Source organism: Anas platyrhynchos, chromosome 34 (genome assembly GCF_047663525.1).
Source record: "Anas platyrhynchos isolate ZD024472 breed Pekin duck chromosome 34, IASCAAS_PekinDuck_T2T, whole genome shotgun sequence".
NCBI classification, from domain to species: Eukaryota; Metazoa; Chordata; class Aves; order Anseriformes; family Anatidae; genus Anas; species Anas platyrhynchos.
In genome coordinates, this window is record NC_092622.1 from 454261 (window position 1) to 458671 (window position 4411).

Genomic DNA, 4411 nt, shown 5'->3' on the forward strand with positions numbered 1-4411 from the left:
CAACAAATTGGTGCCATAAACCAACCACAAAGGACTAAACTGTTTTGCGATTGAACTGATGAAAGCTAACTAGCAGAGCAAAGAAATGAACCATGTAGGTGCCAGCCAGGCAGATACGTGTTTTACAAAAGGGGGAATCCAGAGGGAAGGTCTTTTCTATCGGAAGCAATTATCGTGATTCAGAACTGGAAGAGCTTTCTCTCCCTCCGTAATTCCTGTGTGATAAGATGCCCTTTCCCAATCATATACAAAGAGAACAATCAGGAATACAAAAGAAAACAGTCATGATCTTTAATGAAGAAAACCACAGGAAAGATTTGACAACAAAAGAAAATGGAGCAGTTGTAAATATTCATGAAGAGGGGTTTAAGTATCTCAAAAAGGTTATGGTGTTTCCACTGAAAACAGGTGGTTCTGTCACAAGAGAAGAATAAGAGAGGTGACACAGAATTAGTGTTGCTGTCTCACCTCCAGCCTCCCCCCTCACCATTTCAAGGCTCTGATCTGATAAGTTAATTTAGGAAGTGCTTTTCTTTAAAGCTGTGACCAGCCTCTCTGAACATCAGTGCTTCATGAATCAGCCGGGCGCTTCATCAGGAATTCAGCAGCACATCACAAAGCTACATGAATCAAGTCAAACAAGGGCTTGGGCATTAGTGCCTTAGCATAACAAAAGGCAGAGGTATCTCCTGCCACCTGAACATGCTTCCCAGGAGGACCTGGCCCAGCCTCTGTGGGCAATTCTTCCTCTGCAGGGCTCACAGAATCCCTCCTGCCCAAGCAAACAGCTTCAGTGGTAAGGGAGAAGAGTTCCTCCAGCTTTACAGGGAGGCTGCCGTAGCCTAGTAATAGCCGCAATGTTTTCCTTTCCTTTTCTGATCTTATTGCTTTAACAGGCAGTGTGATTCCACCCCATTCAAGGGCCTGGGTTCCCATACATCCCACACTTATTTCCACTGTGCAGTTCTGTGGGAGGAAGACATCAGCGTGGAAAAAGATCAAACCAATCCTTTGCTTTGTTGGGAGCCTCAGATTTACAGGTGCTAATCACCACGCGGAGATATGACATACGTGTACAGCAGGAACCGAGCAGATCTAGAGAGCGTGTGATGTTGTGTACTCTCATTAAGACTTCAAAGGTGCTGAAGAAATTCGGCGCCCAAAGGGTGGGACTAATTTTGCCTAACTTTAACCATCCAGAAGTTGGGCGCCTGGTCTGGTTGTCTGGTTGTCTAGACTGCCTCTGGTAGTCAATAAAGAGCGAGGCAAGTGCCTCCAGAGGCTGCTTCCTCCCACCTATCCTAGCTGCCTATTTTAGGATGTGATGAATCACCGTCTGGAGATGCCTATCTCCTTACATTAGCCATAGAGGGAGTCTCAAAGATGAAATTAGAATACACGGCCAGTTTGATGGCTGAAGTTGGGAGGGAGGCAAATCCAGGCCCAGTGTTTGATGAATTTTATGAGGAACATCCTTTGAAAATCCCAGCCTCGACTTCTGACATAGAGTAGACAGAGGCTAATGAGAGGAAAAAATACATTACCACACTGAATTCTCATGGATGACCTTGGCTTTAGGATACAAGAGGATGAGGATGCACTAACCAAATCAATTCTTTAACACCTTGTGAATGTCATGGACAAGAGTCTATATAGTCCATGAAGCTGTGCGTGTGTAAAAATGCATATTACAACCCAATCTTATGCCTATCAAACGCTGTTATTGCCATTGTCCTATCTGAATGCAAGGAGTTTTCTATGGCTGTCTATAATTACAGAGATGGAGCATGGTTCTTTGAGACTATCGCATAAAATATATTTTAAGAGCTAGTTGAGATTCATCTCCAGAGGCAACAAACAAATTAGTGAACTTCACATGTTCTCATAATGAATTCCATTTTCAGCAGCACATACAGGGAGAAGAATGCTGACAAAGGGAGAGATTGCTAGTCGTTAAAATGATTCATTCAACCCCTCATCAAAATATTTTTCTTCTTTCCTTCCTCTGTCCCCCCTTCTCCCTCAAAAAAGAAGTAAGTATGATGAATTACCTTTTCTTAAAAAATGCAATTTTTGCTTCTCCCATTTCTCATGTCTTTACTCACAACAAGTTGTTGGTTCCTGAGATCTTACATGTCAATAGATGAAACATTCGGTGCTCCTTGGAAAGACCTAGAAGACATTAAGTGAACCTCCTGCAATGCTGCCTTCTCAGCGTGGCTCATGAGCAACAGCAGGAGTTTGGCCAACACCAACATTTTTCTCAATACTGGACAAATCTCTTACCTTGCGTGAAGCCGGCAGCACTGGTGAGAAGTTTTGGAAGTGGGGCTGATGCAGCGCAGTTGGTTTGCAGACGTCTAATTGCAGTCTGTGATAAGTTCCAGGTGTCCCTCACGCAGCCGACGTGTATAATGGGGTGCAGAAAGGGAGCGGCAGCACGGCAGCTCCCAGCCCGACTTCTGATTCAGGACGCAGCCTTGCCATGTAGAATGCGTGGCAGCTCTAGCTGAGTGAGAGAGCTGAAACAATTGCCTTTTGTACTGTTTTTTGGATTCAAATGTGCATTTCACTTCCGATCAACCTTTGTTTAGAATTTAAAAGATTGTAGAAGTTACAAGCTTTAGCTTGAAGTCTCCCGTATTTGCCAGCGGTATGTTTTAACTGATATTGCCAATTGTGCTGGCAACCCAGCATGAACAGTGAGCCTAAAATATTACAGACAAAGGTGTAATCTGAAAGTCATGCTATAAACATGTTGAATTATTCCAGTTGTATAAGGCAAGAGCATCAGTTTACGCAACTAATTTATACCACCAGACCCTCAAACTCATGTAAGTTGCAATTACGCCTTCAATTAATAGCCTCGTGAATCTCAGCGTTGTAGTCACGTCTTATGGCTTTCTGAGTTTCGATGCGTGTATCCTTTTCAGAGAGCTTGATATTAGAAGGCTTAACATTTTAAGGAGGTTTAGCGTTGGTTTTGTGATTTGCAATGAAAATGCCTTCAGAGGGGGGTTAAAGAGGGTGAGGGAACATGGCTACTGGCTGCCTCCAGATACCCTCACATCTATAGGCAGCAGCAGCCTTCTCGGAGCTCAGATCCCCTTTGGTGAGGAAGGGCTGAGGGCTATCAGTTGTGTGCACGGTAATGTCTTGTCTCCCAAGGGCTTTATCCCCAAAGAGCTGGAAAAGCCCGGTTGCTCTGACTTTCTGAGGTTCAGTTTGTTGAAGAGCCAGAGATGGTTGTTTCAGTGTCTCACCTCCCTGGGCTGGTGATTAGGAGAGAGGGATTCTCTGGCCAATGTGAGTCAAAGCCATCTCAGGTGTCCGTCTAATCTACTCATTAAGGCTTCCTCTGTTGATGGAGAAAGACCAATGCCTGTGGAGAGTGAATCACCCCAGTTCCCCCAGACACCGGCCCAGGGGCTGTTGTCTCTCTCTGAGTGCATCCCTATTGAGTCAAGGACGTGCCTGGCAAAGTCACCCATCCTTCAGCTGTTGCTTCTTGAATGTGGTGGATCTCACCAGCCTGAAACACGCAGCCAATCATTTTTTGCTACCTGCAGGTACTGCCAGAAGATGAAGCAAAAGGTCTCTGACGTCCAGATGGGTAGGAACTTCCACATAGCGAGGGACAAAGATTTAACTGTGTCAAATGGACCTCGGGTTAAGAATTTTCAGCACTGCTTGAGTGAAAAACATCACTGGGATGTCACAGGACATAAATCTAGTGGCCAATGGAAAGGTGCCTCATTTTCTGGATGAATTTGCTCTGTTTTGGTGGTGTTTTGTGGTGGTAAGTGAAGGTTGGTGTGAAATGCTGTAAGGGAAGTGGTTTTTTTTTTGGTGGGGGGGGGCACTCTGAGTCGTTGCATATGAATCCAAACCCATAACTCAGTAAATTTACCAGTGTTTCAGGCATCATAACATAACTTCCACTGGTTTTTTTTTTTTTTCATGGCTGATTTCTTTTTTGTTGTTATTACTTTTCCGCACCCAAAATGAGCCTGGTGAGAGAAAAAAGGAGAGATTGTGAAATTAACCCCACAAAGTGCAAGTCTGCAAAATATGCCATCATACACAAAACCCCATGAGACACAAAACCCCAAACGACACACTGCAAACAAATCACAAAGAGTTTCTTCAAAAATGTTTGCTAAACTATAATTAGCGTAAGTTAGGGGAGCACTTCAAACCGTAATGTATTCTAAGCCAACTTGCAAACAGAGCACTTTTAGATTCCTTTTTATTTCCTCAGTAGTTAGTATTTGCTGGGCTGTTTTGCATTTTGAGGAGCATTCATTGCTGCCAGGCAAACCAAACCCTTAAGCGCTTTAAATTAATGTCCTGATCCTATCAAGGCCAGCTTCCCAAATATATATAAGGGGTAGCGTCAAGGTGTCACTGC

The 4411-nt window shown here is 44.1% G+C and overlaps 1 long non-coding RNA gene across 1 annotated transcript; it reads right to left on the bottom strand.

Annotated features, from left to right (window-relative positions):
• Window positions 1-277: 277 nt before the first annotated feature.
• LOC140000882 (uncharacterized) lies at window positions 278-2573 on the bottom strand. The gene is made up of 3 exons (XR_011806097.1): window positions 2287-2573; window positions 2052-2172; window positions 278-414 (listed from the first exon to the last, which is right to left on the bottom strand). It is a non-coding gene; the product is annotated as an uncharacterized lncRNA (long non-coding RNA).
• Between the last annotated feature and the right edge of the window lie 1838 nt (window positions 2574-4411).